Below are 14,547 nucleotides of genomic sequence, written 5' to 3' on the forward strand. Positions count from 1 at the left end.
TCTTCCCTATAAGTGACATCTCAAATTCCTTTTTCATCTCATCTGCAATATCATGACTCATCTTGTCATCTCCTCCAAAAATTATGTCATCAACAAATACCTCACATATTAGAGTCTTATCTCCTTCTAATTTTAGGTAGATATTGCTATCCTCACTTGTTTTCTCAAATCCAATCTTCACAAGATGAGAGTGCACGCATTCATACCATGCTCTAGGTGCCTGCTTTAGTCCATACAAGGCTTTATGTAGCCTAAACACTATGTCACTATCTTCTGATAGGGCAAACCCATCTGGCTGCTCTATATACACTTCCTCTTCTAGTATTCCATTCGGGAATGCATATTTTACATTCATTTGATATACTTTGAATCCCTTGAAGGCTGCATATGCAAGAAGCATACAAACTCCTTCCAATATGGCTACTAGAGCAAAGGTTTCTCCATAGTCTTCTCCTTCTTCTTGAGCATATCCTTTGCATACCAGTCTGACTTTGTTTCTTACCACTGTGCCATCTTCATTCAACTTATTTTTGAAGACCCATTTGGTGCCTATGACATTTTTATGCTCAGGTCTGGGTACCAAAGACCATGTACCATTCTTTTCTATTTGGTCAAGTTCCTCTTCCATTGCCTTGATCTAGTCTTCATCTCTATGTGCCTCTTTGAATGTTTTAGGCTCAAATTTAGAGATCATGCAAGAGTTTTCTCTTACCTTTCTTCTTTTAAGAATTCCTGCATCCTCATCTCCTATGATCTGCTTTGGATCATGATTCAACTTTACATACCTAGGAATGATCTTAGTTGTTTCCTCTTGCTTTTCTTTTTCATCCTCGTCTTCATCAGCATAAACATCCACTGGTGTAGGAGCACTGTTACTGGTGCTAGGCTATTTTGCAACCAATTCCCAAAAGGTTACTACCGGTTCATCTCCTACTTGCTCACTACCAATTTCCTCAGGTTTCTCAGAGGTTTCATCAACTCTAACATTTATGCTTTCAACAATTCTCTGAGTCCTATTGTTGAAACATTTGAGAGCTTTTCTCTTTGTGGAATACCCTAGGAATATTCCCTCTTCATATTTTGCATCAAACTTGCTATGATGTTCACTCCTCTTGATATAAAATTTGGTACCAAACACTCTAAAGTAGCTTACCACTGGTGTCTTACCGGTCCAATACTCATAAGGTGTTTTATCCTTACCCTTTTTGATGAGTACTTAGTTCATTGTGTAGACTGCAGTGCTCACCAATTCTCTCCAAAAAGTGTGAGCAAATTTTCCTTGGATCAACATTGTTTTGGCTTCTTTGACTACAGTCTGGTTGTTTCTCTCTGCTAGGCTATTCTGCTGTGGAGTCCGGGGGGTAGACAGTTGCCTCTTGATGCCATTCTCTTCATATTACTTGTTGAATTCACTGGAAGTGAATTCTCCTCCTTGATCAGTTCTCAGACACTTAATCCTCTTACCTCTTTCTTTTTCAACCAGTGCTCTGAATTTTCCAAAGGCTTCATACTTGTCCTTCAAGATTGTGACCCACATCATTCTTGAGCAATCATTAGTAAGAATCATAAAATACCTATCTCCCTGCACACTCCTAGTTTTCATATGACCACACAAATCAGTATGAACAAGATCAAGTAAATTGTCTGCAGTGAAAGATTTACCTTTGAAGGTTGAGGAAGACATTTTCCCCAGCTGACACTCTCTGTACAAAGGATTCTCCAGTTTACTCAGCATAGGAAATCCTCTAACTGCCTTGATCTTACTAGCCTTCACAATATTATCAAAGTTTACATGGCAGAGTCTCCTATGCCATATCCAGCTATCATCGAACTTAGCCATTAGACATGTATTGATATTTGCATCCAGCTAAAATAGGTTACCTTTGGTCTGCATACTAGTGGTCATTAGTTCACCACTCTTACCTTTCATTTACACACTCCATCTTTGAATTCTAGAGTGAGTCCATTATCATTCAACTAGGAAACACTCAAAAGGTTGTGTCTGAGACCTTCTACCCAATACACATTATCAGCACTGCTTTTTCCATTAAGAGAGATGGACACTTTGCCTTTTACCATACATGGTGCATCATTACCAAAACTAACCACACCACCATCATACTCTTCTAGAGATAGAAACTTACTCCGGTCACCAGTCATATGGTGAGAACAACCACTATCATAATCCACTCATTGGAATTATCAAAGCGGGAGATAAGAGCCTTCTTGTCTGACACATCTTCCTTAACTTCTACAAACACAATGTCTTCACTATCTTCATCTTCTGATTCCTCATCAGTGACACCTTCATCAACTGCTACAAAATAGTTTCTCCTATTTCCTCCTTTGAATTTCTTGAACTTCTTTAGTTTGTCCTTGTTATCACCATTAGGACAGTTTACAGCAATGTGTCCTATCCTATTGCAAGAAAAGCATTTCAAAGGGAGCTTACCTCTATATTTACCGGTTCCCTTAGGAAGTCTCTTGACAAGAAGAGCTTCAAATTCCATCAGAATTTCCTCATCATCCATTTCTCCGCTTTGTCTTGGTTCGCCACTAGTACTAGCTTCTTTGCCCTTTCTAGATGGTGCAACAGATGCTCTAAAGGCTGATTCAGTCTTCTGAATATTACCATCATAATTATTTAGCTCATATGCTGTCAACTTAGCAATCATGGAGTCTAGGGATACCTTTGTCTTGTCTATAGACCTCAACTCCTGAATAGCAGCAACCCTTATTGAATAGATCGGTAATAAGGATATGAAGACTTTGCTAACAATGGTAGAATCATCTATTATACCACCTGCACTCTTGATGTCTCCAACAACAATTTTTATTTTTATTCCATATTGTTGAATGGTCTCTCCTTCAATCATCCACATGTCTTCAAAATTTCCCCTAAGGGTCTCTTCCTTAGCTTGTTTCACATGCTCATCACCGCCATAGATATTCTCAAGAGCATCCCATACTTCTTTGGGATTGTCTTTATCCTGAACATCAATAAACTCAATGTTAGATAGATTGCTGATTAGGGCTTCCATGACTTGCCCATTCTCTTGAATCTCTCTCTTTTGATCATCAGTGAGAGTACTAGTAGGATAACATAAGCATTCTCAACATAGCTCCAGTTTTGAGCACCCATGCTTCTAATGTATATCTTCATTCTATCCTTCCATATTTTAAAGTTGTCTTTGTTGAACTTTGGACCTTCCCTCTTCATCATTAGAGTAGGATCTTTTCCTCAAATGGTTAAGCTTACAACACAGAGGACTTGGAAGTTGCTCTGATACCAATTGATGAATAAATGATGAACAGTAAGTACCAAACCGATACTGAGAAGGGGGGGTGAATCAGTATAGGCGAAAACACTTTTCCTAAACCGGTTTGACTGCAAACACTGCACTTTGACTGGCAAGCGCTAACACCGGTCTAAACCAGATTACTACCGGTAAAACACGAGAATGTGAAAGACATAAACCAGTAAACCTTATATTTCCATACAATCTAATACCTCATTTCCACTTCACTCTTATGGATAAACATGTAATCTATCATCAAAATATAATGACTGCTAGTTCAACATATTTTACCAATTTTACATTAAACACTAAACCATCACAGGAAAGGCATCACACATGACACATTGATTTTTCACATGGAAACCCAACTGGGAAAAACCACAGTGGGGATGAATACCCACAAGATGTTATTTGAACTCTTTTGAAGTCCGCTCTGTTAGGAGCCTAGTCCGGTTAGAGACCTTTACAATAGGTTCTGCTAGGAACCAATCCTACTAGGGATCACCCGGTTAAGGGATGGCTAAATACCCGGTTAGAGGTTAGAACCCTATTAAAGGTTACCTCGCAAGAGGATTTGAAGAACTTATTGAATTGAGTCACCTTGTTAAAGGATTTACACAAAAGCCTATTAAAGCTACCCGGTTAAGGGATTTTCCAACTGCTAAAATGGTTAGAAGTCAACATGTAATACAATAATCTGATAACAACACTCAATGCCAAGGTAGATCCAGTTAAGCTCCTTTTCTTCTACAATCACACTCTGCAGGTATCAACACACTTCTCCGATCTGGCAAGAATCAAGTATCAATCATTGGGATACACACATACCATTTGCCAATAAATTCAAAATGAAAAACATCATCGACCTTATAGGAAATAGATAGGTCGGTAGCATAAACCCTGAACCCTAAACATTTAGGTTTTACAATCTAGTCAGTTCAATCCTGACTGTTAATCACACTGCATCAAATACAACAATCTTGAATAGATCTCAAGACGTTCTGCAACATTCATTCTTTGCCGCTTTAGGAAGTTGATAACTCATCACGTGCTCTCCACCATTTACAAAGACTTCACACATTCTCGAGGTAGATAGGATCACTCTTCATGCAAGATCCTCAAGGAAATCCTTCAAGCGCATAAGGTTGGTGTGGCACCACTTATCTGGTCTTCATACAATTCTAACTCATCACAAGATGTCATCGGTTGAATCGCACAAGCTTGGAATGCATCAACCGAAAACCTTGAAGCTGAGACTACCAACCAGTAGTCATGCCAAATGAAACCCCAATTCTAAACTTCCATTTACCAGTTCTTATTCCAACATGCCGGTTCACCTTGAACAAACATACCGCTTCACTTTTTCACAAATACTAGTTTACATCATCATACCGGTTCTCTTGCCAATTTGCTTACTACAACATACCAGTTCATACTTCAGCATATTGACATCAATGACAACATACAATATGATCATGTCATCATGCTCTACACATATTCCAACAAAATTCAATTCATCGTGGAGTTTTAGGTTCTTCATCCTTTCAGCATCATAGTCCTCAAGTGCTATCTCAAGTTGCTTCTCCATAGCCATGTTCAATGCTTTTGGTTTCAGAATCTTCCTCAAGTTGTTAAACTTCCTCTGAGGTACCAAGCTTTGATACCAATTGTTTATTGAAATACAATGAGTCCAAGAACATTGAGAGGGGGGGTGAATCAATGTTCAGCTGGTAATACAAGATTTTAACCTTTTATAACATATACATATAAACTGGTAAATAGAGAAACATATAACATGAAGTAAATAAATCAGCCACATGAATGAACACCATAACACACTAAATTTATACATGGAAAACCTAAAAGAGGAAAAACCACGGTGGGATTTGTGACCAACAATATCAATTCATTGGCCATATGAAAGATATTACATAGCATGGGGGCTTGAACATGCAGGAAGGCACACTGCCTAGAGCACACTGCTCAACACAAAAGAGTCTCACTGACTACAAGCTTCTGCTGAAATAAAACAGTATTGGTGAACTCACAAAATGTATCTACAAAGCCAAAAAGAGTTCCGATTAAAGCTCTGTTCTGTACCGGTTCATAAACCCTGAATCCTTCTACCAGTATGTCCTTTCCTCCAAGAATGCTTTAAAAACCGTCTACTGATCATAATATGATATTACATTTGCATACAAATGACCTTCATACATATCCTTCGCATCACAAAGTTCTACTACCTTGTCACATATTATCCCATATCAAAATGACCTAACAGGCTGACTTATATACCTGTACAAACAATATGCCTTATGTCGGCTTACAATACAAAAGATATTCAATGTCGGCCCTTATACAATAATTACAAAATGTTTTTACAATAAGATCTTTCGGATCTCAAACTGATGTCAGGTTCACTAAAGTGCTAGATGTCGGTGTCAGTGCTGTTGATGACCCTAAATACTCAATGTCGGTATCCGTCGGTGTATGCTTCCAAATGCCGGTATATGCCTTCGATATAATCTTGTTGTCATCAATGATAACATATGATTCCAATAAGTGTCAATTGCTAACAGTTAGGTCCTTCTTTGGTCAAGCAAATTTTTTGAGGAGGTTAGTTCCTAATTTTGTAGAGATTACTTGATACATAGTGAATTTGATGAGTGAAAATCAAGTGTTCAGATGGAATGACGAAGGGAGGAAATCATTTGAGACAGTTAAAGAAGATATAGCGTAGGCTCCTGCGCTCATCAATCCAAATTTTAAGAAGGATTTCATCATCTACTATTATGCCTTTGAGCATACGATATCAGGAATTTTATTGCAAAAAAATGAGGGAAATGGGGAAGTTCCAATTGCCTTCATGAGTGTACCTATCAAGAAGCATGAACTGAAATATTCACTGATGGAGAAGCAAGCATTTGTAGTGGTAAAAGATGTTAAACTCTTCAGATATTATATTCTTCATTCTCAAGCAATAGTGTATGTACCGCACTCAGCTGTTAAAAGTATTTTGACACAACAAGATATTAGAATGAATAGCAGAGCTACATGGGTATCAAAAATATAGGAGTTCAATCCAGATATTAAACCAACCAAATTGGTAAGGGGATAGGGCTTATGCAAATTGATTGCAGAAAGTAAAGATGAAGTGCAAGAAGAGTTACCTCTAGTTCTGTTTGTGGGTCCGCAAGATTCTTGGTTTGTAGATGTTGCATTTTACCTAACTTATGGAGAATGTCCTAAGCATTTATCACCTAAGGAGAAACACAATTTGAGATTGAAGGCTACTAAGTATGTCATCTTTGGTGATGTTTTGTATAAGAAGGGATTGGACGGGACTTTCTTACGTTGTGTCAATAAGGAAGATCAAGAGGCTCTTCTAAAAATATTCCATAATGAAGCTTACAATGGACATTTTTCTTCGATGGTGACTGCCTATAAAATTTTGAGAAACTGCTACTATTGGCCAAGCATGTTGAAGGATGCTTACACCTAGGTGGCAAATTGTGAAAAATGTAAAACGTTCATAAGAAAGCCACAACTTGCAACATTACCCCTTAGACTTGTTGTTATTGATGAACCATTTAAACAATGGGGGTTGGATTTAATAGGTCCATTGCCACCCATGTCAAGTGCTAGACACTCACATATACTTATTGCAACTGATTATTTTACCAAATGGGTGGAAGTTGTTCATGTGCGAAAGACTACATCTGAGGTGGTTTGTGATTTCTAAAAGAAAATATTCTGGTTCATTTTGGAGTTCCTCAGAAGATAGTGACTGATAATGTTATGAATTTCTCCTCTACATAAATCTCTATGTTTTGTTATGATCATGGGATTTCTCTTGCCCACTCATCAAATTACTATCCGCAAGGCAATGGTCAGGCAAACTCCAGGAATAAGAATTTGATAAACATTATGAAAAAGCTGGTGAGTGAGAATTTGAAGGACTAGCACAAGAAATTGTACGAGTCTCTCTGGGTGGATAAGATGTCTCCTAAAAGGGCAATAGGTATGTCTCCCTTTGAATTGGTGTATGGTGTAGGGGTACAATTATCTTTGCCTTTGGAACTGGCAGCTTCAAAGTTACAAACAGTGGTTGAGGATGCATATTTTCAAGATCCCTTAGAAAAAAGAATCATGCATTTGATGAAAGTAGAGGAAGGAAGGGATAAACTCATTGACCAGATTACTAAGCATCAGCTATGCATCAAGAATTTTTTTGACAAGAGAGCCAGACCCAAAAGATTTATGTAGGGAGATCAGGTCTTACTCTAGGATAGACGAAGAGAACCTAAAGGGGCACATGGTAAATTTGAATCACTGTGGAAAGGTCCGTTCTTGATTCATGAGGTAAAAGGGTCTAATTCTTTCAAGCTTTCCTATATTGATGGTATTGTTCTTCCCTTGTCTTATAATGGACATGATTTTAAGCTTTATAAGTTGTAAGTAGGTGTTCCCTGCATGTTTTGTAGGTTAGTTTAGTTTTGTTTTTGGTTGTGTTAATTTTGGTGTGTTCATTTTGTTGGTCTCGGTCTTATTTTCTGTCTTTTGTGCAAAACCAGAGATTTAGAATTCCTCCCTAGTCCTTTAGAGTCTCGATCCCCAGTCAAAGCCAATGTTACCCTCCTCATTTTCCCAAGGCACTTTTTTTCTTATGTTATTTAAAATAAGGAGTGTTTATTTGGTCTAGCTTTGTGTAATTCTCAGTTTTGGTCTTATTAAATTTTGTCTTGAACTGAACCTCTCAGTTGAACCTTTTCAAAAGTTCAAGGTTCAAGTTCAAGCAGAGCATGTTGTGTCACGACTTTGTTCTAATTAAAAGTTAACGGTCTTAGTGTCAATTGTCATTGAAAATGAACTATTGAACCTTTTCAAAGTTCAAGGTTCAAGTTAAAAGTTGAGAAAGTTGAGTCTTGTCTAAGTCTTGTCTTTGTAACACGTAAGCCACAACCTTGTGGTGTCTTTGTCTTGGTTTGTCCTTGTTCAGTTCTTTTAAACTTGAACTTTTGAACTACTTCTTAGAGGGTTCAAAGTTCCAGGTTCAATGATTGATTAGCTTTGGACATAAAGGTGGCAGACATGAAAATGACAAAGCATGAGCATGGAGGGAATATTCTAGATTTAAAAGCTGAACTCTGAGGGAATGAGTCACGATAAAGAGCTATACTTGAGAGTAATTATTTCAGGGAAAGATTGGTAGGAAAAGACTTGTAATTAATGAATTGTTAGAATTAAGTATTTTTAAAATAATTTGGCATGGATAAGCATGTACTTACAATCATATCAAATCGTGTAACCTATTTTCAAGCCTATTCTCAAGATTGGCTTTATTTTATATATATATACTTGCCTTATTAATTTGCCTAATTTAGTAAGTAAAGGATTTGCACAGGCGATATTTTTTGTTCTTGTCTCCTTGGGTTCCTAGCTCTGCATGAAAGGTGAGTTCAAAATCTTCATCTCATTCTTGTGAATTCTTAAATTGGAAGCTTTGCTTGGTTGTTCAGTTGGTTCAGTTCATCTCCCTTGCTGTGTTTTCGTTTTGTTGGTAAATTCAAAATGAGACCAAAAGTATTGGTTATTTTGTACTTTTCCAGAGTTAGGAACACTTTTTTCCCATCAATAGACCTAGAAAAATTCCATGAAAGGGCATGGAATCCCACTGGCTCTCCCTTAATGCAGAGGATTCTGGATAGTGGGTTAGTGGAAGCGACAATTTTCCCTCCAGTGGTGCCATGTCCTGAGCTAGTTCTAGAATGCATGACTATATATGACCCTATTGAGAGATGTGTAAGAAGCACAAATGGTGAGGTTCTTCTTAGGGTTAGTCGGGAGGTTGTTGCTACCATTATAAAAATACCCAAGAAGGAGCAATATGAGGATTGGATGATGTGTAGGTCAAAAGGGCTTTTCTTAGAAAATAAATCATTCTATAGGAATGTTATTGCAAGGAACTGGTTGTTAAAGTTTCAAAGAGGAGGTTCCTGACTGCCAAGTCCATTGACCCGAGAACATCTGATCAAAGAAGTTAGGGACATAGTCATTCTATTACATAGAGTGAGAGGGAACCAAATTGTCTTTTATTGGGAAGATTGGATGTATTTCTTCATACACGTTATTTTTGGTGAGAAAAGATATATTGACTGGGCAGAATTAATTACAGACAGGTTGCATGAAGGTTTGAGTTGCTTCGGTAGAAAAACCTTCTATATGTCATCATATCTTCTATATTGCCTGGCATGTGTTAGACCATGACCTGGTTTGTACCATGAATCATGGGTGGATAATATGAGAATATTTAAATATCATCTGCATCTTCAACAACAAAGGTTCTGTGAAAATTATCATAAATTGCAAGACATATTCCTAGGCATGATGGTGTATGAATTGAAGGGAAACATTCATAAAAGATTGTCAGATGAAGCTATGCAATTGATTGGTATTTATGGCAGCTTTTTCATACAATTTCCCAAGTTTACTTGCCTAAGGGTAGGGGATTTTGAAGGAGAGCCATACAAGTTGCCTAGATATGTATTTGACAGACAAATTTTAATGGGGATATGTAGGCAGCTAGCCTATATTGATACAAAGTACAGAGCTAGACATTAATCAGGTGTCTCATTTCCAATTGAATTAACTTATTTTATTTGTACTAGTGTCTCTGATGCCTTGAACTTGGAACTTGAATTTAAGAAATTGAATTTTCTATTATATGGTCCGCGAGAAAATTTTGATGCTAAAGGGTTTGTCGCCACCCATCTTACATTGAGAAAAGATTCTGTCCACTGGCTAGATATTGAGGATTCTTGGGATGATTGTTGCGATGAGTTTGAAGTTAGGTAGAGGACACACCAAAGGTTCACCCTACAATAGGTCATGGACTTTGAGTTGAAAATGAACATTGCTAATGTCAAGGATGATGAGAGTGAACTAATGGATCCTCAATTTGTGGATGATAGGCAGAAGGGAGTCATTCCAAAAGTAGACTGGGAAAAAGATGAGGAAGACCAGATCCAAACAATGACATTCCTAGTTATCAGAAGAACTGAGAGATGTCTTAGAGAGTGAAGAACGGGAAAAGGCAGAAATAAAGGTTCAACCTCATCCTCTAAAGTCCCATTGGCTAACTCCCATGTTACATCTTGTGTTGCAGGATCATCCAAAACATAGACTAAAGTTAGTCAGAGTGCAAGGCCGATGGAAATAAAAAGGGAACCAGTTCCTACTAGGATTACCAGGGCCATAACCAGAAGCAGATGTAAGAAATCTATTGTGTATTTAGTGGTAGTTGATTTAGAAGCCTCTACTGATATGGAAGATCCTTCTACTCATCCAGACTTGGAGGTGCTAAATGTTGATGATATAAATTGCATTCAGCAGGTGGATATTTTGGCAAATACTACTAATGCATTGCTAGGAAGGAATGAAAAAGAAATTTCAGCTGGCTCTGATGAAAATTTTGTGCACATTGGGCCTCTTTGGTTAGAAAATACCCTAAATAGAAAGAACAGGAATGCAATTCCAGTTTCAGTCCCTTTGGAAGATATGGTGAGCAAATGCTTGGGAAAGACTCCCAAAGTGAAGAAATTGAAAACCATTCCAAGATTTGACTTTGATGCCGATAGTGGGAATTGGATTGCACAGATAGCACGTCCATTGACAAATGAGAAAATAGAGGACCCTACAGTCCAAGATTTTAATGTCAAAAAGGTGAATATTGGTACTACTTCTCGAGCCATGAATATTCTTCATCTTGAAGCTTCGATGAAAAAGATCATAACTAGGACCTAGAAGGATGAAAAAGATAAAAAAGAACTGAAAGAAACCTTGAGACAAATGGTGGAATATATTGATGGAATCAATTGGCCAGATCACCAACCACTGTCTGCAAAACCAATACTATTTGATCCTAAATCCCCTAGCAATCAGAAGCTGCTTGCAGAAGTTCAAAGGAATAAAATGGTGCATGGGGTTTTCCTTGAATGGTTAGATACGACCAGGAAAGAGGGAAAATAATACATTGGACATTTGAGCAAGGTGTATGATGATGCTGCTAAAGTTATCTGAGAGTTGGGAAAGGAAAACACATCCTAGAAGAACAAAGAAGCCAAATGGGCCCGAACAATAGCTCACATGGAAGAAGTTCAAAGGCATGGCGTAATGAGGTTCCTTGCAGAAAAGCCTTTACACGGATTCGATGACAATGTTTTGTAAATCTATAAAACAAACATTGAATGAAGAAATTCAGTAATAAAATAGGGCTATGAGGAATTTGTTAATCTTGGGCGAGAATTGTCTAAATTGGTACAAAACATGCTTAATGATTTGAAATGAATTGGAGTGAAATATATGAAGGAGGATGGACAAATTGTTGACACTGTTGATGCCATAAGAAAATATTTTGGAGTGCAAATTGATATGGTTAGGAGTGCAATAGTGGTCACCAAGAAAGATTTCTCCACCATTTCTAAAATTGAGTCTTTACTATTTTTATGCATAGATCATTTGAACAACCATGTGGATAAAGTAAAGTAGGTGCATCGTGACAAGGAGGTTGGCAACAACAAATTTTACACATAGGCATTCTGAATGAACTTGTCATCCAACAATTCATGGAGGCTTTCACGGAGTGGAAGAAGGATCAAACTGGTCACCCGTTGCCATGAATTGGATAATTATTCCCGTGTTTTCTTTCCTTCGTGCTATTTTTAGTTTAAAAAAAATGGTTTTATAAGTTAGTTTTAAAATAGTCTGTTTAACTTACCCTTGAGTAGAGCAGTTTAACCCTGTGGTTACCGAGTGGTTAGGATAGAAAGTTTAGCTACATATTTATGGAAAAAGACTTAAAAAAGGTTTGAGAAATTTTTAAAGGATTGACAAACTTTTTTTTAAATACTTGTGGATTTTTAATGAATACATTTTATTAGTGAATAAAATTAGACATTTTCAGCCACTTTCAAATCTGTGTATTTGAATGCAAAAAGAGAATCTCTTTTGAGATAAATTTGTTTGTGTTGAATATATAACTTCTTTGATTATCCACTTTTCATATGTCTGTGAATAAATGTGATTAGTAATTCTTTTGTTAACCTTGTATGGATCTGATTCCCCTTGTCCTATGAGACACGAGAGAGACTCAATCATATTCCATGATTTTACTTCTTTAATTAGAAATTCTGAGAAGTAAAGTTATTTTTTATTGTAAATATGTGGGTTTACATATAGAGTGTTTATCTTCCTGACATTCATGTGGTGTTTACTGATGAATGTGAAAAGCCTTTTCTCACTTTCTGGTTAAAAGTGAAGTTAATATTTGTGTGTGTTTAAAAATTCATTGAACATCATACAAGGAGTTGCACCCTTATGTAGAGGGTAAACAATTCACTAGATTACCCAATTGTTGGTTCTACTTGTCTTTCATAAAACTAAGGGCATACATGAGTCATTCATTATAAAATTATGAAAGGATAAATCTTTTAACCAACACCATACAAACAAATGGTAACAAGAAATATTTTTTTTCATCTTTCACAATCTTATGTAAATAGAGAAAGAGAGAGAGAGAGATATAATATAGTTTAATCCTTTTGATTCTATAGATTATTATAGATCATAAGGGAGAGGGAGAGTATCATCAAGGGCTTTTCTGTCCAACGATGAACCTAAGTCCCCCATGTTACTTCCTACTAGAAGGCCTTGACCCTTATGAAGGAAATAGATAAAAGATGAATCATTACCAATAAGCCTCTAAGCATAGTATTTAGAATCTACACTTACCAATTGGTCATACACTGAAGGTTCCTCCTAACTTGTATGACACTCTAGCTAGTAGTGCATCTGACTCTTATAAATTGAAAGACACATGCATTCTAAGCTGCACTACCTTAGTCAAGGTTTTCATAATTAGCACATTGAGTTCCATCCATGTCCACAACCCTTACTCAACTTACTTATATGGGTTGCATGCTTGAAACTTACACGTGAGTTCAATTGATCTTAACAAGACTTGACCTAAGAGGCTTAGCTTCTACTTAGCTCGAGGATGACCTATCCCATCCTCTCCTAGGAAAGGACTAATTTGTACTCTTTAACATGGATCCTTTTCGGTTTGAAAGACTAATCATGTGTCCTCCCACTAAAATAGATGGATTACTACTAATGTCTTACAATAGCTATAGAGAAATTAACTCCATTTCACATTGGCTACATATAAGAATTAAAATAAAGAAAACAAAGTACCCAAAGTAATTGGTTTGTCTTGATCACAACAATAAAATTAATCAAGCAATTCAACATGGAAACACATTCTAGAACATATAACTCAACTTTAGTACAGAGGTTCACACTCTGTGAAATTCATTCATCTTATTTACAATACAAACACATTCCTTGAATTCTTGGCTTTAATAGAGTATGCAGAATCTCTTCCACTGATACTATGATCCAGTATGTGGAAGGTACTTTGCATATGATGCTCCATTTAGGGGTAAGTGCATGTAGTTGTTGTGCAAAAAAGTGGACACCCTTTCAAAAAAACTTCTAGAAACTACCAACATGAATGGGTTATTTTTAAATTTAAATAACCCATTCACATAAAGGATCGTATTATTGAGGCTAAATCCAAGCCAAACCACATACATGTTTAAAAAAAAAAAAAAGTTTATGCATTTACAAAAATTAAAAAAACACGTGTTTAATAATAAAACATGTATGCATTATGTTTAGTAAGAAAAACGCGTACACGTTTTGCTTGCATAAAGTTAGATTAAAGTAACATGGACTTGTATGTATTTCATTTAGTATTCCCTTAGTTTTTTTAGTGGGATATATACATAAAATATAATATTTAAGTATAAGTTATATTTTTTCTTTGTCTTTTAATTTAAATTTTATGTATATATAGTCAAGATGTTTGAGAGTGGTTTCAGATCTCTAAGAGTCATAATGTAGATTCTAGATTTTAAGAGACCTTATAATTTTTCAGACAATCAAATTTTAGTAATCAGTGGGCTTCTATCATCATTCACTTTCTATCTCTCTATCTCATGCTCTTTGTCTCCCCTAAGCTCAGACCTATCTATTTTCCTATCTCTCTCCTCATCTCTTCATGTCTCTCTATCTCTCTCTCTTCTCTCTCCCCAAGCTCTAGATCTTATAATTTATCACACATAATCAAATTTTAGTAATCACTAAGCTCTTATTATCGTTCTCTGTCTCTGTCTCTGTCTCTCTCTCT

The sequence above is a fragment of the Cryptomeria japonica genome, chromosome 7 (assembly GCF_030272615.1).
Source record: "Cryptomeria japonica chromosome 7, Sugi_1.0, whole genome shotgun sequence".
In the NCBI taxonomy this organism is placed as follows: Eukaryota; Viridiplantae; Streptophyta; class Pinopsida; order Cupressales; family Cupressaceae; genus Cryptomeria; species Cryptomeria japonica.